Source organism: Egretta garzetta, unplaced genomic scaffold (assembly GCF_000687185.1).
Source record: "Egretta garzetta isolate BGI_Z169 unplaced genomic scaffold, ASM68718v1 scaffold287, whole genome shotgun sequence".
Taxonomy (NCBI): domain Eukaryota; kingdom Metazoa; phylum Chordata; class Aves; order Pelecaniformes; family Ardeidae; genus Egretta; species Egretta garzetta.
Genome location: NW_009260435.1, coordinates 8,278,279 through 8,301,667, shown reverse-complemented (window position 1 = coordinate 8,301,667; position 23,389 = coordinate 8,278,279). Strand labels below are relative to the sequence as shown.

At 39.8% G+C, this 23,389-nt stretch overlaps 1 long non-coding RNA gene across 2 annotated transcripts; it reads left to right on the top strand.

Annotated features, from left to right (window-relative positions):
* The first annotated feature begins 4,509 nt into the window (after window positions 1–4,509).
* Window positions 4,510–22,745, top strand: LOC118452808. Of its 2 annotated transcripts, none has more exons than XR_004842664.1 (4): window positions 4,510–4,726; window positions 7,110–7,227; window positions 7,579–7,637; window positions 22,676–22,745. It is a non-coding gene; the product is annotated as an uncharacterized LOC118452808 (long non-coding RNA). The 2 variants fall into 2 exon arrangements; XR_004842663.1 differs by lacking the exon at window positions 22,676–22,745 and adding an exon at window positions 9,866–10,201.
* The last annotated feature ends 644 nt before the right edge of the window (window positions 22,746–23,389 follow it).

The following is a 23,389-nucleotide window of genomic DNA, read 5'->3' as shown; positions in this document are numbered from 1 at the left end:
AGCTGAATGGATAAAGCTAAGAGGAAAATGTAGATTGTGGCTATTAAAAGCTTTTGTAACAGAGGAATTATCTGTTGAATGATCGCCTATGGGGAAGTGTTAGGTTCTCATCTGCAGGTGCTTAAAACTCCGCTGGACAAGGTACTGACTGCAGAGATGAGCTCTGTGCTGACCAGGTAAATGGGTAATTGGGATGCGCTGCTGCTGTTCTGTGTGCTGCCCCATGCCCTAACTGCAGCATACCCCTCTCTTACAGGGCAGCCACTGTTTTCAGTTCTATTTGTGATTAAAATCTGAGGGTCCGGTTTGGCTACCCTAACTGCCATTGAATGTAATGGAAATGGCTCATCAGATCTTGAATCTGAAATACATTGACAGTTCTGGTTTCCTCTGCCAGTTTTGTTTTCCCATCTTGCTGAATGGATGGTGCGGTCTGGGTAACTGCCTTACTTATCAGCTGTGCCTTGTTCCAACATTGATTACTTTTTCCCCAAGAATCATAGAATCATAGAATGTTTGGGGTTGGAAGGGACCCCCAGAGGTCATCTAGTCCAACCCCCCTGCAGGAGCAGGGACACCGCTAAATAGATCAGGTTGCTCAGAGCCCCGTCCAACCTGGCCTTGAATGCTTCCAGGGATGGGCCTCCACTACCTCTCTGGGCAACCTGTGCCAGTGTTTCACTACCCTCATTGTAAAGAATTTCTTCCTTATGTCCAGTCTAAATTTACCCTGTTTTAGTTTATAACCATTACCCCTTGTCTTGTCACAGCTGGCCCTACTAAAAGATTTTCCCCATCTTTCCTACAGGCCCCCTTTAGGTATTGAAAGGCCGTAATCAGGTCTCACCGCAGCCTTCTCTTCTCCAGGATGAACAAGCCCAACTCCCTCAGCCTGTCCTCATAGGAGAGGTGCTCCAGCCCTCAGATCATTTTTGTGGCCCTCCTCTGGACCCGCTCCAACAGTTCCATGTCCTTCTTGTGCTGAGGGCTCCAGAGCTGGACGCAGTACTCTAGGTGAGGTCTCACCAGAAAAATGCTCATAGAAAACAGCAATAAAATTAACTTCAAATTATTTGTAGCAGATGTAAATTCTCTTTATGCATTCTTTTTGTGCTTTGCATAAAGGCAAAAGAACTCAAGCTGTATGTCTTGACCCCTCCTTTGATTCAAACTGCTGTGCAGGAAGTGAACTTTATAGATTTGTACTTAGCGGCTGTTGAGATGCTTGAGATATGTACATTTAGAATGTTAAGTTGTTCCTCTATTTGGGTATTTTTATTTCCTAAATGATTATAAAGTTTTGTAGAGATCCAAAGATAACAAACTTTTAAGTATGTACATTACAAGCTGACTTTGTATTCATGTGCCACATACCTATGTTATATGCAGAGAAAGTTTAAAAAAGAAAAAAAAAAAGCAAGATGTAGAAAAAATGTTAATCGGGTAAATATTTTATTAGATGGTAAAGCTACAATTTACTACTTTATAAATAGCCCTTTGTTTAAAAAAAAACAAACCAACTACCCCCCCCCCCCCAAAAAAAAACCCAAAACAACTGAACAACCCAGCAAACAGCATATATTGAAAAAACAAAGTATAGGTCAGGTATATTAGCCAGATGATCAGAGGAGCTCTGTTCTCTATCTTACAAGTAGTTGCTCAGGGTTGTCAATTGTGTTTGGCTTTTAGCATAAAGGGAATAGGCAAAGCATCATTTCAGATTTCACCCGTTATGCCTGTATTATGAAGTAACACACTCTTCTTCCACTGAAAAGGGTCTCTGCCTCTTGTTTTGTGCTAGAGAGATCAGACTGTGCTTTTACTGGTGGATTGAGGATCTGTGGGAGACTGTGACCTGAACTGCAAGTTTCCTACCTTTTAAAAACAAGGAGATGAGAGATCAAGTTTCATAGGTCTGGAGGGAGCAGCAGTTTGTGTTTCAGCCTGTGTCACATCTGTCTAACCTGTTTATGTCGTCCATAATTCTCTGCCACAGTTTAGGAGGCAAGTGCTCCAGAGAACTTGGTGTGCTTTCTTTCGAGTGTTGGTGCGTCAGAAAGGATAGCTCCAATATATTTGGAGGCTATAAGATTCAATGATGTAGGTATTGGGATGAAAGCTTAGAACACCTTTTCCAGCCATGTTCCAGGAAGGGGAGCATGACACCCATCCTTAAACCTAGCCTATACTTAATACTTATATGTTCCCTGCTAAATTGATGTCTAATTAAATAGCTTTACGGGTGGGAGTAGAAGAGACACGAGAGTCAGATTACACTTTATTGTGGAACTTGATATGAAATCCATACTTTGTTGCCTGAACACCGCAGTGAGATGGATGTCTGTGGCAGTAATAAAAGAGGATGTTTGTACGAGTGCTATGTGTCACAGGGCTGCCTGGGATCAGATCGCGTTTAAATACATTGTATGTGAGCTTTGATCAAGGACCACCTGGCTGTGTCTAGCCAGTGTAGAACCATGGGACTTACTGAAGGACAAACTCTCCACTTCACAGACTGCCACTGCAGTAGGAAATGTTTTTCTAGGTCAAGGTTTTACTGTTAGTAATACTGTTGCTGTATAATACAGGATCACCCGACAGTACTAATTCAACCAGGATACTATCTTGATGCACAGCTTATTTCTGTTGCCTATTTAGCTGGAGCAGCCAGTGTGCTTGTTATGATTTCTTTATGATTTTATGCCAGCTGCCTAGGGCCAGGCAATCCTCAGTCCGGCAGAGAGCCTGCCAGGAGAAAGGTTTTTTTCAGATCAGCTGGAACAAATGTGAAACTCTTGGGGTCAGTCTGAACTGGTGTAGCCATTTGTTTCACCTGCCTAGTAGTGTTTTGTTTGTGGTCGGGACTAGGTGCCTAAAATCAGGCTTGCCTTCTGGTTGAGCCATGGCCTCAGTAAAATCCCAATTTAAGCTTCTGGCTGGAGAGTTGATGCCCCCTGTGATCACCCTTTTCCCCTCTGCAGAGCTGAGCTGTGCTGCACCAGGCATTTTGTGGTTTTTGTCATTGTGCCAGTGGTTCAAGGCTGCCATAGTAACTTTAAACCCTAGGGTAGAGACAAACCAAATTTTTTTTCACAAGAATGGCCTTGTTTGGAACTTGCTTTAGGGTTTCAAAATTGTAACTAGTTTTTTGTATAATTACCTAGTGCATTCCTGGTGTAATGCCATTAGAGACATCGACATGGTACCTGGCAGCACCCCAGAAAGCTGGCTGGCTCGTCAGGGCACTGGAGGCAATATAGCCTCATTAGCACTGAGCTCTGCCTGGGTTAACGAAGCCCTGCTAATGAACGACGTTGTGCTACGTAGCGTGCCCTTGTGTCACTAGGGTAACCAACCAAGATAAGTTCTGAATGTTGTTTAAGAGGGTTTTCAAATGTCTTTTGATATTTTTACTGAAAAATACAGGCATATGTGACCCTGCCTGATACTACTTCTGTTTCCATTGCTTGAAGAATATAGCTGGCCTGTGTGTGATTTCTGGGTAACGGCTTAACACCAACATTAAAACATTTTTGTGTGGATTTGTGATGTTGTCAAGCTAGGCTATCTGACATAATCATGTAATTAAATATGTAGTTCTTTCATGATACTTTAATTAAATATCAGACCTCCTTAGGGAGCTTAAGAAGAAGGGAAATGCAGCAAGCAGGAGTAACTCTCTGCAAGTCACCCCCCAAGCCAGGGGCTGTGGCTCTGGGGAAAACCCTGGCCTCAAGTACTGGCCCAGGGATTTTGTTTGTGAGGGGGTGGAAAAACCCAGGGTGGCAGAAATCAGAATGGTGGCTGCACTGTGAGTGTCTCAGGCAGGGAGGAGCTGGCCCCACGGCTGCCTGTGCCAGTGGCTCGGGTGAGTGATTCCTGGGGTCTGTGGGCCTGCTCTGTGAGGCACCCAGGGGCCCCAGCCCCGTGGGGCCTGGTGGCCATGGCGGTTGCATGGCAAGGTGGGATGGTGCGGCCTCCCCTGAGCTGCAGGAAAAGCTCAGTGAGAGCTGAGGAAAAACTTTAAATGGGCCATAGCCTGAAGATATTATACTCTCCCTGGCTGACAGCCTTGGTCTGGAGACCGGCCAGGGAGGAGGCGAATGGGGCCCTTGGGGTCCAAAGATATTAACAAAATAAATAACTCCGACCGCAGCACCCCCTTCCACTCCCCTCAGCACATTCCGTGGAGGAGCCGGCAGCACCCTTCCTCTCCCGCTGCCTCCTGAGGTAAATCAGACACACCATGTCTGCTTCGTATTATTAAAAGAGGGAAATGAAAAAAAAAAAAAAAACCCCAATGTAAACACTCTTACAATTGCTGCAGAAACTGGATATAACCAGGTTATTCAAAGGGAAAAAATTAAGCCATCCGTATATGCCAAGTTTGCCTTCACATCTGTTAATTGTAAGGGGATGATTTTAAAAAAAGAGAAGTCATGGTTTAGGGCCCAGTTCAGCAAAGCCTGTAAATGTGTACTTCACAAAACCAGGTTTAAACCTATCCCTTTTCAGTGAAGCCCTCTCACATGCTGGTGCTTACGGAAATAAAACATGTTTTTCAGGGCTATGCTGCAGGAGGAGAGCCGGCCTCCGTGGCGGGGCTGGAGCTCAGCAGACTGCATCCTGTGAAGCTGTGAGGGCACCCCAGTCTGTCCTTAGCCAAGAAATTATTATTGCTGTAGTTGTCAGTATTGTGTTGCTATTAACCTGTCAGCATTATATGGTAAGAAGAAATCAGCAGTGTTTTAAATACTTTAAACAACAGAAAACATCGCTGTTGTTGCTATAATTACATTACAGTTGTATTGTTTTATTATGTTACTATGTTACTCTTATATCATCCATAACATCATGTTTCTGAGTTCAGCATAGTCTTTTTACCATAAAATAGTTAGTTTTTTACCTCAGAAAATCTTTATTTTAGTTTAGCATACACACAGGTTTAAACTTAAAGTAAGTTCAGCTCTGCTTCGTCAAGTGAATGCAAGTTGGTGGCATATTTTATAGAGCCGTGATCCACTTCTTACCGAAATGCTGATTTCAGTAAGAAAATTAAAAAATCAGAAGCATTAGCTCAATCTGTAGTGTTCAGGTTTCTTGGTTGTTGGCTTTAAAATGTCATCCCATAAGAAACACAGTGTTGTCATTGCCCATTATTTTATTGCAAGTTTTAAAATATTCAGTAGGTTTTTTTGGGGGGATTTCTGTGTTTTTTGGTTTGTGTGTGTGTGTTGGTTTTGTGGGGGGTTTTTTTGTTGTTGTTTTTGGTTTTTTTTTTTTTTTTAAATACTCCATCACCTGAATCTGTCGTATATGAAAATTTTGTCATAATTTGTGTAAGGTGATTTTCTGTGCCTGAAATCTGGAAACATTGGCTCTAGAGATAAAAATCTTTTCTTAATTCTGTCGATTAAAAATAATCCAATGCTTCCTATGTTTACAAATAAGTAAATTGGCCAATCGCCATAATTTTCTGTTTGGAAGCTCACTTAATTTGTACTGTTTGAAACTGTCAGTACAGAAAATAACTAGGGCAGAGGATGAAAGCATGTTCTGTGCCTGCTCAAATAAACTCTCAAAATATTTAGGTTTTCTGAGTGGCCTTTAAATTTAGACAATAAGCTATTTTTAGATAAAGATTACTTTCATTAAGTTGTGTAGATGTTTTTCTTATAGGATTTTTTTTGGTAAACTACTTTTGTCAGTAGAATAATAATTAAAATGTAAATAAATGAATACTCAATAACTGGAAAACCTTGCGCACCTTCTCTGAAACAGAACAAAATGGTTTAAAGAACAGACTATAAAAAGTAGTCTTTGATGTGTTATTGAACTGTTAGAGCTCTGAATTTTAAGATACAAGTCCATTATCAAATTATGACACAATCCTGCTTTCTAACATCTTCAAATGTACATGCTTTATAAGTAAGTTTACATACATATATGGCATTTGGACAAAATGCATTAATTTCATGTTTCATGAGCTTTTGTACATCTTGCCTTGCAGAGTACTTAGGGACCATGAGTATTTTCGAAGATATTTGTGACATCTGTTCTTAATATTCTAACATCTTTCTTCCGTGTACATTTGATAGACAACATACTTTTGGCAGTCTTTGTTATAAGAATTGCCAAAATGTTGATACTAATTTGAGTGCCTTGGTTTTCGATGAATGCAAGCCAGAATGAGCCTTTTCAGAGACTCATCTTTGGAACCAAGTTATTTCTAGAAAGCCAAATGTTTCAACATTCTTTTTAGGTAATCAGAAATAGATTTATAATAGAATAAGGAAACGATTTCTGTTCAGGAACAGTTGTTAAAATATATCTGCTCCCTCATCTTTATTCCTGATCTGTGGATTTTTAAATATGACACTGTGTTAGAACTCCATCCAAGTACCAGGCTGTGGGATTTTGCTTCGCTAGATACTTAACCCTCCTAAATGCCCATTTAACGTGCATTGATATGAGCATTTAAATGGCATTTCATTAAGAGACTTTCTGAGACTTAGATGTTACAGTGTTGAGCACTGTGCTGTGAGGTTTTTTGAACTCTGAGCACAGAATGAAAGGCACAGCCATGAGTTAAGTGCCAAGGCTTCTTATGCAACATGCAAGAAGTCCCTTCTGAAAGAGCTGTGCAAGTCCAGATCACACCAGAAAGTAAAAAGAGAGCCAGCAAGGAAGTACCTCCAGGTACTCTAGATTTGCACTCTGGTTCCTGACAGGAGAAAAGGTTCCAAGGTATTTCTTTTCAGGAGTTAAGTGACTGTCATTTCTCTGAAATCACACCATCCAATGATTAGGCAACTGTAGAATTCAGCTGGAATTAAATTCCTGTATTGCAGAGAGCCTGTTCCCTTCAAGTCTATTTCTTGTATGTCTCTGAAGAATTCATTAGCCGCAGGCTTGCAAACTGTTCTGTACTGGTGTAAGCTTATCTCCTCTGGGGAAGCTGTTATCCAGATTAGCAAGCCTCGGGAAGAGGGAGAATACGGCCTGGCTTTCTAACCTATCTGACACATGGAAGGAAAGACTGGGTTCCAGTCTTCCTCCAAAGAATTATTGTGGTGGACAAGCTATATAACCCACCTTTTCCACTCCAGAAAGAAAGACGAGGCTGCAGCTACTTTTTCTGAGGAGACCAGTGTGAGCAATGAGAATGTATACTGGATCAGACACAAGTGATGACTGCATGAATCCTGATGGACCCCGGTGTGAGAAGTAAGTGCTGAGTTGTTTAGCCCTCCCAAGACTGTGGCATGTCAGAATGCATGTAGAAGCCAAGCTTTAGGTACCAAGAAAACTTCAAGGTGATAACTGGACCATAGATGGAAATGAGGTACCTTCAGTCAGAGAACAATTGGGAGAGGGTTTTCAACAGTTTTTAATCTATGTGTGATACTCAAAGCAGAACGTAAGTGGGAGCTGAGTGTGTATCAGCTTTATCCGTTGAACCTACTCACATGAAAAAGCTGGGGTTTAGCCCTGTGTGACCAAGAATGACTACTGGGGGTATTTTATACATCAGATACATGAGCCAAAGATCTTATCTTATGTTTCCATCCATTTCAGAATCTGCAGAAACAAATGTGAAAAGCCCATAGAGACACTGAAATCCTGTCCCTGTTAAGGTAAGAGGGGCATTTCATAACAACTTCATCACAGATCAAATCTTGTAATGTGGTATTTCATTTTGAATGTGGATGTTTCTCTTAATACAAAAAGAAAAGTGAGTTGCTTTATTGATAGTGTTGCTCTGTCACAAATATTTATTGGCCAAATTAGTTTTTATTTATAATCCTGTAAATTCAGTGTAACTTCAGTGATGAGAAATTTGCCCAGAAGTGGAGAAACACAAATCCACTCACAATCATTATCACCCTGACTCATTCATTATCACCCTGACTCATTCCAGCTCTATTAGAATTTTATATGTTGTTTCTTTCCCCCCACCTCCTAAATTAGTTTTGCTGTTGCCCAAACTGAGATACACAGATCTTTCCTGTTAACTTTGTAGAATGAAAACTCTAGACATGAGATCTGTAGTAGTGGTTATTGCTCTGTGGCTGTAAGGATGGCTATGGGTTCCTCTTTGTTCAGCATGGGGAAAGAATACGCTTTATAATGCATGAGATACCTGCAAAAAATTTTTCTTGAACTGCCTGAATAGTGTAACTGCCATATGTCATCATGACAACAGACACAAAGATCAGAAAGTATCTCTGAATTGTTATTTTGAGTACCATTCTCTTAGCAGTGATATTTTTATTCATGCCATAGTTTAGCAAAGTTACCAATTTCCTGTAGGAAACAAATGATACATAAATTTCCAATATCACTTGTGGAACATGGTTTCCTAAATCCAGTATTTTGTACTATGTGGATTTGGGCTTCAGCTGCCGATTTGAAGGCTTTATGTGAAGTCAGTAATGAATTAGGCCTGTGTCCTGATATACCTGATGCCGTGTGTCAGTCTGGGTACTCAGACTTGTGGAACTGTAAGAACAAGTCTGCAGAATTTATATAAGGGATACAGCTGTCTCCTGAATGTCCCTTATGTTTCCTCTTAAACGTTCTCTATAATGTCTCTATTGAGTCACTGACCTTAAACGAAGCAAGTGAATATTGATACAAGGTAAGTAATAAATAAGTATGCAAGCATGCATAAAATGCAGCTGAAAATTAAAATGACAAATAAGGGCCAAGTATCCCCTCATCACTTCGCTAAGATGTGCGATTTCACTTTCTCTCAGTAGATGTCAGCAACACTACAAACTTGCCCAGTTTACCACTTCGAGAGTCCTGTTTACAATTTTAATTAGTTTTCCTGTTTCAGTTTTGCAGAGGAATAGCCCATCTAAGCCGGTGGAATCTGTTGGCCTCTGAGACAGGATTAGAGACTGCTATTCAGCATCTTAGAATAATATTGTATTCTCAGTAATGCAGAACTCATACAGAACTTAGTAGAAGAGGCTTATTGCTGCATTTTTAGAATTTTCTGAACATTTACCTCACATTTGCCCTCTGGGCAAACATGAAGTAATATAAGATGTCTAATATTTTGCTTCTTTCTGTGAAGTAAATCAAAACCGTGGGAATGTTTTCATATAATTTGATTTACTCCTGTCTCCTACAATAGGTCTTCAACTCTAGAGTCCTGTTTACAATTTTAATTAGTTTTCCTGTTTCAGTTTTGCAGAGGAATAGCCCATCTAAGCCGGTGGAATCTGTTGGCCTCTGAGACAGGATTAGAGACTGCTATTCAGCATCTTAGAATAATATTGTATTCTCAGTAATGCAGAACTCATACAGAACTTAGTAGAAGAGGCTTATTGCTACATTTTTAGAATTTTCTGAACATTTACCTCACATTTGCCCTCTGGGCAAACATGAAGTAATATAAGATGTCTAATATTTTGCTTCTTTCTGTGAAGTAAATCAAAACCGTGGGAATGTTTTCATATAATTTGATTTACTCCTGTCTCCTACAATATGTCTTCAACTCTGTTCAGTTAACTCTCTGCCTGCTACAAGAAAAGGGCACAATCATATTCTGACTGAAAGCAATGGCAAGTGTTCTGGTGGCTCTGCTGGGAGTTGTGTCAAACCCAGAGGAGTTCACAACCACAAAGGAAGGATGCGGAAGGAAGTTTCTTAGTAGAATTTTGTGTGTATGTGTGCATGGCAGGGAGAAAAAGGGCTGTTTATTTCTGTGTGTAAGGAGCATTCATTTTGCTGCATATTATAAAATAGAGATATTTCAAAATCATCATGTACATGAAATGGGGACCAGAGAATAAACATTACAGTGTTTATTTGGTTAGAAATGAAGAAATTTCATTATCTTCTATTCTCACAGGTCTTTTCCTTCATCTGATTTTTTTTTTAAATTTTTGTGATGTATCGGATACTTGTAAGGCATGGCAGATTTGCACTTTTGGAAGTTAAGATCGTGCCCTCAGAAACAGGATCAGCCCCCAAAGCAGCAGTGAGCATCTCTCTGTGTGTCTGTCACCATCTCCTTGGCAAGAGCACCAAAATGAGCAGCACCAAGAATTAGGGGCTAGTTCAGCCACAGGTAGTGCTGGTGACATTTTGTGTGGTATTCACTTGTCTGTTGGGAAATGGGCTGTGACTGTTCTATGTTGGCTGCAGAGTTTGCCTATACATGCTGTAGCCAGCTAGAGCAGGCCAGCTTCAGAGCCAGATTCCTTTAGCCAGAGATGCAGCCACAAAAAAAAACTTTAGAGGGGAATCAGGTGGAGTAATTTTATCTTCCAGCTAAGGGAGACAAAGAGCTCTGTTCCCCAACCCATGTTGTCAACAACAACACTAAGCAAGTATCATGCTGCTGGCAATGTCGTACTTTGTTTTCCATGTCCTCAGAACATTTTCATTTCCTGTGTCACAAGCAACATTACAATGTGTTGCCTTCAAGCCATGTGTTGGGAGCCACCATGTCATAGTATTCCCTTTATGTTCTTGTTCCCCAAATTCTCTGTCCCTTCCCATGATCTGTATGTACCTTTTGGTACCTCTGTTCCTATGCTTATCAAGTGGTCTTTGATCCTTTTCTGCTTGTCAGCTGACCCATTTTATATCAATCCTTTTCTCAGCTGCACTTTTCTTATAACCCCACAGGGGTGGGCTATGAGATACCCTCTGGCAGACAAGTGCTGCCACAGGAATAATTACCAGTCCTAGGGATGGGTCCAAAACACAGGGGAGTGAGTGGAGTTTGGGCCCCCCACATAGGCCCATCAATGCCTGTGTCTCAGCTTGGGTAGATGAAGCAGACAAGGAGAAGCAGTTTGCCAAACTGAGCATGGGGCATGTGGCTCCACGGTGATGAGGCAGCAGCAACACAGAGGAAATTTTACTTAGAGGCATCTGTTAGCAGCCATTTGGGAACTAAATCAAATGACCCCAGTGTAATCCTGTTCTGCCTCCATTGTTCTGGGCTCCTTTCTTACTTGCACAGACAGCAGAAGGAAGCTGGTGGCTTTGGCGCTCTCTCTGACTCCTTCTTTGGCTCTCCTTGCTGAATGGATCTGTTTCTGCCTCTTGTTCAGCTGTTGAGCAAGGCTGTTTCTTAGGTTTTGGCTTGCTCTGCAGGGTATGAAGTAGGGAATGCTGAATCTGCTGCTGCTTTGCAGAACATTAGATTGTAGGGGCAGTCTTTGCCACTTCACCTCAGGCTGAAACTGGAAGGAAATGGGAAGATCGTGTCTAATGTCTGCCTGAACGTGTTGGGGGAAAATGTCTTTTGGGGTTACGTGTACTGCTAATAATGTTCTGAATTTACATCTGAGAATATCAGAGGGTCATGAGCTAAACACACATCTGTGTGACATTAGGCAGAAGTTGCCTCTATGGTACAGGAGTTGAAATCAAGGTGCAAAAATAATGTGAGTCAGCCCGGAGTTTACAAGAAGACCCCAGCAATTCAGTGGCAGAGTGACGGAAATGTCTCCATCTTCAGGGCTGCGCATAATGACAGAGCCGGAAGTACTAAAAAAAAGAGTAGTGCCGAACACTGTGTTAGGTTTCATTGTCTTCATGTAGGTCTCCTAGGAAGCTTCTGAAAGATGAACTTTTGCAATGGGATTGGGCGCACAGCTATGCTTCTAGGTAATTTAGCATGGTAAGTAGTTGGTCACTAGCTCGTCACAGTAAGTCACAGCAAGAGTAGAAATTGTATGCTCCTAACTTCACACGTACTACAGTATGAAAGAAGAGATGTCTAACTCAGTTTAGCTTCGTGCTTGTGACTTTTTCAAGTCATAATTACTGCACTGGTGGTTTGGTTTAGTTGAAAAGGGAGGGGGTGGCAGGTCTGAGTTTTCCTTTAAATATGACTTCACTGGAAGACCTGGCATAAGTTTTCATTAATACCAACAATTTTGAGCATAACGTCAAAACAAGGTTTAACTATTATATGTTGCATAGCTAAATATGAAAAATAAGACCATGAGCCTTTCTTCATGTGCGCTGTTTCCTGAAACTGATTTTCAGGCCTTATGTACATCAACAATAATGGACCGATCCAGCCAAAATTTGCTTCCACAGCTGCTGGACTTAGGAAGTTCCCTGGGCCTCCTGTGTTCTGCAGCTGTGGAGGCTATTCCCTGCTCTGAATAAAAGAATCTCCCCTCTCCTGTGACTGCAGATGCTGAATGAGACATCCTGTAACACCCTGTTCAGAGGGGCAGAGCTGACAGCTGAAGGCAATCCTTGGCATTTTAGTCTTTGTAGATAATGACAGATGGTGCATAACCATGAGCAAGGAACCCCTTAGGTCCTAAAATAGGAGAGGAGATTTCTGGGGAATTATTATAAAAGTTCATTGCCCAAAGGTCTTGGTGCTGGTTCTGCTCCAGAGAGAGTAAGGAAGAGAGATATTAAGCAGAGGTTTAAAGAAAAAATAATCTTCCATATTAGAGTATTGCAACGTCTTAGGCGAGTGCAGAGAATACATTTCTCCGCATACACCAAGAGTAAGCCCAGGAGAACTGCTGCATGAAATGTTTCCTACAGAACCACACAAAACTTGCCTACTTTCAAGTTTTGCTCTGTGTTTAGATATAAAACTGTCTGTTGTAAGTTTCACTTAAATTCCTTAATTTGCACCTTTCAAATGACTTGAAGCCCACTTATGGTTTTGCAAATGAAACCTGATGGTTTCAAGTGAGTTTCAATTTGAGCTTTTAACATTCTTGTTCAAACCTGAAACTCAAAAGCGAAATTCAGGGGGTGCAAAAACACGTATATGGAAAAATCAAAGGAAAAATTCACAAGAACCTGTGCAAACCAAACTTGCAAAATTTCCTACAGCTCAGGCTCTATCCGTTTATGCAGATCATCCTCATCTCCTCCTCTTTGCTATGTGACTGTGGAGGTCAGAGGGTCTGATGGTGGTAGCTGTCAGGAGCAGCACTGCCAAAGAACTGTGGTGTCTTTCCATGGTCACCTACTGTCCTTATGGGGACAGTAATTCATCTGAATCTAAATTTGTCTTCAGATTCCACACATGCATCAGTAAGGCAGGAACAGTTTAAGTTCTGTTGATAATGTGTAACTGAAGCTGAAGAAACAAGATTTGAAGCTTATTTGGAGCAGGGAAAAGTTTTAGTAACTGAGCTGCAACAAATGGGTAATTACAAAGAGAGCTTACGTGGTGGGGGTGGGAAAACAGATGAATTATGAGGTTTTATCTAATTTCCATCCCTGCAGCACTTTTGGTTGGAAAACAGAAACTAAGTGTGCCTCATTATTGCATGAAATAAATAAAACAAAACCAGAATGTTGTGGTGGCTTCTTGATCTGTAAAGCATGCAAAGCTAAAACCACCACATGCAAAAACAATCGCAAGAAGAGTGAGTGCAAGCTGAAGGGTTGGTGATACTCACTCTTTGCAATGCACACAGCTCACAATTCTCAGCACAGTTGACCTCTTGGGAACTGATAGGAAGTTTTGCCTCTGCTTGAGTCAATGGGAATTTTGCTGTGGACTTCAGGGAGGCTGGAACTTCACAGCATAAACCCATGTTTTGCAATATATTGTTCCTGGCCCTTAAAACCTTGTAAAATCTTGTAGGTGGGCAAATACACTTTTGTAGTGCTCTGGGTCTTCTGCTAAGCAAGAATGGGAAATTAAAGGCAACCCATTTTCACTGCAGCTAGCTCAGCTCCTGATAGTGGCATACTGTCTTACCCATGAAAATTAAAAACATGTAGAACTAGCATGACTGTAAGTGGTCTCATGCTGCTCATTCTGCTTGTTTGTATGTGCCATCCCCTCCCTTTGTCTGTGCTGTCGTCTTAAACTACTTCAGTGTACACAGGCTTTGGCAGTACTTAGAGGAAGGGGTCCTGGTCTTGTTTGGTCTTTCAGTACTAAGGTCCATGTTCTCACTCCCATTCTGATGTGGACCTCAACTAGTAGTTGTGGTAGTTAATGCTCAGTCATGTCACTAAGATAATTTAAAGTACTTGCTGTTAAGTAAACTGGCACCTCTGACTGTAACATCAGCAACAGAGAAATGCCATGTTCATCAATCAAGTAGGGGTTAATTTTTGGGCCTTGTTCATGGATATCCTTAGAGATGTGCCACCATCTGTAGGGAAGATACAAGAATTTTTTTTTCTTAAGAATATCTTTTTGTCAGCTTTGAATGTGGAATCCTATAAGGCTGCTAATATTGTTCCAAAAGTTTTTATTGTGTTCACTGCATTTGTTGAGTTCTTCCTGCCTAAGTCAGCCAAAACTTTATTTTCACTGTATGTGAAAGATCTGGCTGTTTTCCAGTAGTTTATGTTTGGGGGCGAGGCAAATTCAATTCATTGACCGCTTAAAAGCTCTGCATTTGTAACTGAAATGGCTGGGTTTCCTTGTGTCTCCTTCCCTGTCTCTTGTCTCTGTAAGGCTTAAGTACAAGGATGAGATCTAGAATCCTTTGGAGAACTTAAAAATGGAAAAGCAACGTACTGTGTCTTTTTCATTTAAGTAAGTCTACCTAAAGAAATGTACAGATGCAATGGCAAAAAGCTGGCGTGAAGCCTGAGGTATGTATTTCTTGTATAGCATGTTGGTAGGGGTCCCAAAGCAGGTCCCTATGTCCTTTTATATGCCAAAGCTGTAGATGAGGGGAACTTAGGACTGAAATAGCACCATTAGTAGCTTCCAGTAATCTGTTCTTGTGGTGGGAAAGGCATTGCTAAGGAAAAAACAATACTTATTTTAATGTGAGTTTGAAAATCACTTCAGCAAATCACAGTATTCATAAGGTGATGTGGCAGGGTGAGTTGACCTTATAAGGTCCACTTCAGGAAATATCATGGTATTATTTCCTAATATCTTGAACCTTGGCCTTTTTCTATAGAAGCTTCAAAAAGTTTAACATCTGTAGAGGAAGCAGCTGGGATCTTAGAGGTAGAGACAGCTTGCTACACCAGTCAATAGATATCCAAATTAAGATGCAACATCAAGAACTTTTCCTTCCAGGAAAACCAAAACAAAATAAAATGTGAGGTTTATTTCTGTGGTGGCTCATGTGGAGAAACCCTCTAATGACTGTATTGTGTTCATAAGTATGACACAAAATTAGCAGGGTGTAGCTAGTGATGTAGGATTTGGAACATTAACTTAAGACAGAAAAATAAGCAGGAAGGGAACTGGTTGCCAAGGTTGTGTGAGAATCAACTGGGGTAGGATATGCTTTGTCAGTGTTGTAACCAGTCTGAGTGCTCCTCCTGAAGTCTGCAAAGTGGGCACATAATATAGCTGCCCACACACTATGGGTTTAATGCCAGCTGTGGTTGGTGTTTTTTTTTTTGTTTGTTCAGGTTTTTTTTAAGTATAGATGAATAAGGGAAATTATACTTAAGCTTGTTTTAGTTGGGCATGTGACACATCAAAAAAATTGCCAGCTTATTTTCCCAGCCTTGCTTTCTGCAAGAGCCCAAATACCTTCAGTTGCCTCACAAATCCACAGTGATTACAATGTATTTATTTATTATTATCTATGCAGACACAAAATGACCTCAGCAAAGAAGAAGCCAAAACAATTCCTTGATTTTGGGAGGAAAATTATTCAGCCCCCATCTCTCTTCCACCCACAGCCTCCTTTGCAGGAAACATATTTTTTTCTGAGTTTGAACTCTCCAGAGTGTGTTGGATCTTACAGGTATGCTGTCAAATAGAGTTTGTATTGGACACGAGATGCTTCACTTAAGTAGATCAAAGTGCTAAGGTTTCCTGTAAAATTGATCTTCATGGCTTTCAATACATGAGTAGTTATTTATGTTTTGTTATTACACAATTTCAAATAATGTAAAAGTTAAAGGGAAGAAATAGTTTCTGTGCTGTGTAAGAGGGATGTGGGACTAAGTTCACTTCAGCAGAGAGCTGAGTAAATTGTTGAGAAGCATGATAAAATAGGATTGTACAGTCTTCTGGAATTTTGTGTGGGTGGATGAATAGAGTACAGAAATATGTTCCATTAATTTGTAAGGGATATTTCCTATGTATTGATTAAGGGGCCCAATTTCTGTTTACGGCCATGGATGATATAATTGGAGATGATTAAATGAATTAGCTGTATTAGGTGTTCCACCCAAACATGTTTTACAGAGAAAATCAGTGTCAGACCAGATACTCATTTAATGAAGTACCAACAATGGCCATTTCTTTTAAGGTCAGGTATAGACCCTCTGAAATTTTGAAAATTGGCAGTTTAAGAATATCTTGTGCTGGATTATTGTGTTTAATAGACATGGGCATATCTATCTTTCATAAATTGGCCAAATCCCTTTCATAAGATGTTCTTACTTTGGACTTCCACATGTCCTATGGCAACAAATTCTTTTGTTTGTTTTGCATTATTTTACATAGTACTCCTACTTTACTCTTATTGTGAAAAATGATGACTAGTCATTCCCTGTTCAACTGTATTTCCTTCAAGTTACCTCTTTTCAACTAAAGTGTTATTTTATTTTGTTTCCCATGTGTGTAGAAGCTTTTTCTTGTCTGTCATCTCTTTCTAGTAAAGATCTCAGTCAAATGATCTGGAATTAGAAAGTACTGAACAATCTCTGTGTAATACACTCTGTCTTCCAATCCGTTGGTAGAAAGGCATCAAGGAAGAAAAATTATTTTAAAATATTCTTCAAGACTACATACAATTCAGGATCTGAATCTGTGTGCCACTCCATACTCCCTCCTGTAGTGGATATAACATGCTTTCAAGGATTGAGAACAAGTATTAAAATACAATTAAAGATGGATATTTAAAAAAAATAAAATAGTGCCAACATGTGAGATGTGCCCACAGCTCATTAAACAGGTATTTAAAACAATAGCTTGTCTAGAAAAAAGTATATCTGTTCTAGATGTTTTGCAGCAAAACATTTGTTAGAGAGCAACAGGGGACTCGTAGCGTTAGGCTGTAGGGGGTGGGGATTTGCACAGGCACTGCAGGTAAGGAATTGCCTGAAGGAGAGAGGGGAGTGTGTTCTGTAAAGAGGGGAAGTACGAGGCAGGAAGGAAGGTTACAAATGAAGTTCCTCGGTGATCAGTCAAGGGACTGGATATGTTTTATACTTTTATTAATGAGTTTGGCATACAAAGGCAGAGAATGTTGAAGAAATTTGATGATGATACACAGTTGGGGACCCATTGCTAATGCAGAAAGGGCAGGAATATCTTACAGGAAGCAATGGATGACCTCTAGGTTTGGAGTAATAGGAACAGGCTGAAAGTTAATGGAATTAAGTGCAAGGTCAGGCATTTTGGGATCACTGACAATTTCTGATATAAACTGGAAGCTCAATTGTCTGGAAACAATGGAGGAAGGGACAGACCTGAGTATATTAGGTGATCACAGGATAGCTAGTAGCCAGCAATATGTTCCAGGCACAAAAGGGCAAACGGAATTTGAGATTGACCAAGTCTTCCCAGCTGAAATAAGGAAGTATTTGTGCCCAAAAAGGCATGATAAAGCTGTATCTGAATACCACGTACAACTCCAATTTTCCTTGTTGAAAAAAATGGGAACTCAAGCTGCAACAAATCCATAGAAGAGTTACCAGGATCATGGGAATTATAAGCTTATCTGTAAGAAGAAACTAAGTTGGCAATGATTTATTTAGCCTAGAAAAATGAAATTTGAGATGTGACTTATAAATATATCCATGGGAGAAAATACCAGAAAAGCAGTGCAATTTAAAAGACAACAATTAAACACAAACAAATCGATATAAACTGGCCTTGAGGAAATTTGAGCTGCAGTTTAGATTTATAATGAACAGAAAAGCCAGGTTCTCAGACAAGCATAGTGGGATGAAATAAGGACAACTGACTAGTTTTATTAGAGCTGTATTAGTTTATTAGAGGAATAGTATAGCATACCTTTCTGTGGATGAAGCTGATGGCATGACCCAAAAGTCTTATGGAGGAGCTTCATAATTTTGTGCTTGATTCTAATTTATTCCCCTTTTGTTAGGATTTGGATGGCAGTTGTTTTAAGGAGTATCTAGAAATCGCATGAGATTTTATTTTTCATTCAGTAGTTAAACTTGAGAATCGGTAATGCCTTAAGATATTACTTAACAAATCCTTATGGTTTCGGAAGTGGAGGCATTAAAGCTTCAATAAAGGTCATCTGTCATTACCCCTCTGAAAGACTAGCAAATCAGTGTGCAGAACTAGAAGCTGCTCCACAGTGCCAACATTTATTGAAAATTTCATGGATTTCCAGATTTTCACATGCTCTGTTATAATTTTTTGTAATATTTATTTTTCACCAATTAATAGTAGAAATGGCATACTTCTGCATTTAGATGGACCATTTAAATTATTCATTTTTACTTTGTAATAAAGAAAACATTTCACATTCCCAGTTTAACTTGCATTTATAAATTGCTCAGAAATATGTTTGCTAAAGTCCTTTCTTACCCACTTCCACCTCTGAGCACCCAAGGAAGGAAGGTATCCTGCAACCAGAATAATTTTCTTCCCATTAAAAGGAGACTCTTAATTTATACACAGCCAAAATCTTGTTGATAAAATTGTCAGCATATTCATGGTCTAATCAGAATGATGTGGTATTCAAAGAAGAATCTTTCATAAGTATTTCCCATTCATAACAATAGAATGCAGCAATGTATGAAAATAAATATGCTGTGTGGAAATTTATATAGATGTCAATCAGTGTTTTATATTCTCTGGTTAAGATAAGTTGTACTCTTGAAATCCTCCAAAAGCTGCTGTAATACTTCTATTTCAGAAGAAAAACAATTGTCCTGCTGGCAGGATTAAGCCCATGACAGCTTTTCTCCTTAAGTTTTCTCCTTTTTATGTGTGCGTCACTATACACTCTAGGTTCATATATGTAAGATTTTTAAAGCCCAGCAATGCCAAAACTCTTCTTTTAGCCAGATGTTTCATTTTTAGTAACATATTTTTCAGTGAAAATAAAGTAGATTCAAACTTTTGAAAAGTGGATTACCATAAAATAAATATCCCAGAATAGTTGCAATTGAAATTTAAGTTCTTCTGACTGAAACAAAAAATTACACCAAAGGGGCTTTTAAATGATGATTCGCGTGCTAATTGGCTAAAATTCTTTTTTTATATGCTAACGTTTGTGCAGCTGTGTTTGTAATATATCCTGAAAAATTTGAGATGCATTACTTAAGATATATTTCTATGCTCCTTGTGGTTTTAGGAGAACAGCTCTTGAAAGAAGGGCTTTTCTTCAGGGAACTTGCTCTGCTCATTACTCACAGGAAGGATGGTGATGTTTTTCTCAATGTTATGTCTTAAAAAAAAAAGTAGAACCCACAATCTCAAAGTTTGCATACTGGTTTGACACAGCAACAGTTTTCCACGTGAAGCTTTTATTTTGTATGACTTCTGCAGTTGGGACAATTACTGAATTGTGAATAACTCTTCATATATATACCAGTGCACTGTACTCCAGATAAACATGAGTAACGCTGTTGATCAGATCTTCCAAATTAAATACAGAAATACAGTTCCTTTATTTATGCATTCCTAATCTATATGCAATGCACATTAATGCAGTCAACATTTCTACACAGCTGTCCTCTAGCATCCTAATTTGGCTGCATTTTTCACAAATAATCTGACCTGTGTGCGGCTATCTTGAAGTTTCTGGTATATAGGTCAGCTAATATTTTCTTAGTGAATAGTTAAATAAAGCGACCGTTTTCTTAAGGTCATCTAAAGAAGAAGATAAGAAATGTCTTACTGGATCAGAGGAGCTCTATGGCTCCAACCGTGGCAAGAGGAGATGCTCTATAGGGAGTGCACATGGGTCTAGCCACCTGCTGTGGTCTGTTCTCCTTAGACTCCCCAGCATGTGTGGTTGTTATATAGGCATATCAGTGTGTACAGCCCACCAATAATCATTGTATGTTATCCACTTATGGACCTATTGTCTATGAATTTGTATAATCCCTTTCTGAACCTGCTGGTACACTCTGCCCTTGCCACCTCCTGTGGCAGCAAGGTGAGGAAGTATACTCTCCACCGGGTAAAGAAGTCCTTTATCTGTTTTGTATTACATGATCATTCAGTGCCTCCTAAGAGCCCCTAAATTGCAGGATTTCTGTGAATAAAATTTCTATATTAATTTTTCACACTTCCTTCATAATTTTGGGAATCCTGATTGTATTCCCCCTAGATCTTCTCTCCAAATGGATAAATCCTAGACTTTTTGGTCTCTCCTTGAAAGTCAACTGCTGGAAACCATTGGTCACTTTAGCTGCACGTGCTCGCTCTCGCTCTCCTCTCCCCCGCCCCCCCTTCCCCCCAAGTCTGCTATTTCTTTTTCAACATGCAAAGACCAGAACCCATATAATTTCTGATGCTGAGTTAACATCTAACATTGCTGATTTCTCTAAGGCTGTATTCCATTCTCTGTTGGGCTTAATAGTATCTTACCTTTGGTGCATAAAGGTAATGGTAAGTTCACCGAATTTCAGTTCTCTAGAAAATGGCCATTGCAGTAGGAGGATTAAAAGCAAGCAGCGTAGTTGTTAACAAAATAAACCCAGAGAGCTAAATATACAGTTGTTTAGGCTTCCCAAAAGGAATCAAGTTTGACTGGATATGGAACTAAACTATTTGAACCTGACAAAATAGGGGAGTGGAATCTATAAATGTGAAAATAGAGTGAGAGTTTGATAAAGCTGGTATAACTTAAAAACTTATTTTTAAATTAATGTAAATTGATTGTATCTTAATGAGAAAGCTGTAGCCATCTGTATGAAACATGGAAATAACTAGATTATTTTGAATAGCTTAATAAAGCAGTTGCAGACTAGCTCATAAAAATCCTTGTCTAGTGCTGTAGTCCTGTGACATGAAAAGGCCATAAAGAATTTAGCAGTTTTGAATGTGACCTCATCATTAACTGCGGCTTCTTTATTGATGGTTTAGAACAAAGCATGGCTGTAGTGCTGTCAGGGCTGATGCACCCCACAGTTTATACCTATGTGGAATAATCAGCCCTTCCTTCTACTGACTTCCTGTGCAATTCCAAAAAAATAAAAATGAATTCCATTTTTTCCTCTTGATTGGTACTGAAAGCTGTGATGATGAATTTCCTGAATGGAAATTTCCTTCTGAGCTAAGAAGCTGACTCTGTTCTTAACTCCAGTGAAACTATTTTAATCCAAAAGCTCTAAATCTAACCCATAGCGTTCTGGAAGAGTTACCTTACTAAGCCGAAAAGATATCCTTACTTGAGTCTTTCCTTTTTTTTTTTTTTTTTTTTTCCTATCTTAGTTTTGATCTTGTCAGATATTGTTGCTAAATCACTGTTCCATTCCTAAGCTTCAGCTCTCTTTCTCTCCCAGTCTCTCATCAGACCCAAACTCCTGATGCCTACAGATTATAACAGTTCATATTTTTCCACTTTCCCTCATTTTCTCATGTTTACTTGCCTTCTCCTTTCCCCAGCTTTTTCTCCTGACACAGGTGATGTTCTCTCTTATTTTGGAATGGTCTTACAAAACAATGTAAGGAAACAGCTTTATCTTGTTTGGCAGCTGCTGGTGTACTTCACATGCTTAAGGACAGGCAGGTAAAAAAAATAAGTAACTAGGAGGTACAAATGAAAGGGAAACCACAGTCCATAAGGTATGCTGTGTTAACTGCCTTTGTCACTGCTCTGGTTCTGCCATAAGAGGACCTTCATGATGTGGTTACTTGTAGAGGACAGAAGGTTAACTCATACTTATGACAGGTAGTGGTGTGTAAGAGCACACACAGAAGTAGTTACCATGGAATGACAGACATTTGAGGTGTATATATGTATCGCTACAGATACAACCTAGCTTTCAGGTAACCTCCTGGCCGTCTGAGGAATGCAGATAAGTTTCTGTTTGACTGACATTATAATCTACCTCCAGTTGCCAAATGGATTGCAGCAAATGTAGGGAGTGCCCTCACCAGGTGAGTGCTGAAGCATCTGCCCGTGGCTAGCATGGGGTCATCATCCCAGAAGGAATTCTGCATCTGGAAGAAAGCAGAGGCACTGTGGCTGTGTGGCAGGGGTCATGGACAAAGCAAGCTTACTGTTCCACTGGAAGGGAGAAAGAAACCTAGCTGTGATTTTTGGTTTTGCTTAAAAAAAAAAAAAAAAAAAAAAAAAGTAGTCTTGGGCATACATAAGAAGTAACAAAGGCAGAATGGAAAAGGCTGCCTATAGTTTGACTTGTTTCCTTTCATCATTTTAAAGACAGTTCAGTGTTTGGTCTACAGCTGTGCCTTGCACTGATGAAGCCATGCAGGCAGCTTCACTGCCCTGTCACCTTTCAGTTTCAAGTATCATCTTCTCTGCTGATGTGTGCTTCATTCCTTGCTTCTCCCATGACTTGTCTTCTAAGTCTCATGTAAACTGACTATTTCTCTAACTGAGCCTGGAAAGTGGAAAAGAAACGAGCATATTCTGCCTCTGTAGAGAAAGAGTGAAGGGAAATAAACAAGGGAAATAAATAACAAATCGGGAATAAATATGTAGTTTCTCTTTTCTTCCTAGTTTCCTATTAATTCATTGGAGTGTAGGAATAGCTCATTTCCACTACTAATAAATGCTGTTAGCACTTTGAAGTCAAGATGACATATCCCATCGTTCCCCAGGGCATTTCCCAGGAGTACAAAGAGGGAGCTCAGAGGTTTTGAGAGGGCCATGTCTCTGGAGAAATGTTTGGCAGAGGTAGGACTGCCTTTGGTCTTGAAGTAAGTATAAGATAATGCCCTTCATTGAAGTTGATAAAATTGAGGTGAGCTGAGTTAATCCTTCAAAAATCTCTGCTACTTTTCCACCTCTTACTCCATAGCAATGTATGTGTTATTCCAAGTTATTGTTAGTCTTTACTGCACTCCTATCTTACAATGTGAGGCTGGAGGGACAACTCCTGATAGTAAGAAACTAATTTCTGCTTCTGTGTTCTAGGTACTGAAATACAGGACTGCTCATATATCTACTGGTTAAAAACCTTGATACTCTGATGGAAGGTGAGTGCATAAAACCACATTCCTGTAATGCTTTGTCGGGGGGTAAGAGTAGTGGTATGCATCAGAGGGAAGTAACTTCTCTCTGATTTACTCATGTGGGCTGTGTGATCTGGTACAGAGTTATAATCTGCCTAATTACATACATTATTGATGGTAATATGCTTACCTACTTCTGTTTCTGTTACTGCCAAAACATTATTTATTTCAGTAACTCTATGTGGTAGTGGTTTTCACAGGTTGTATGAAGAAATGTTTCATTTTCTGAGTTGTAAACTTAACTAAATGAAACTGGGCTCTAAATGGGTGTATGCAACTCTTGACCTTGTATTCTGAGAA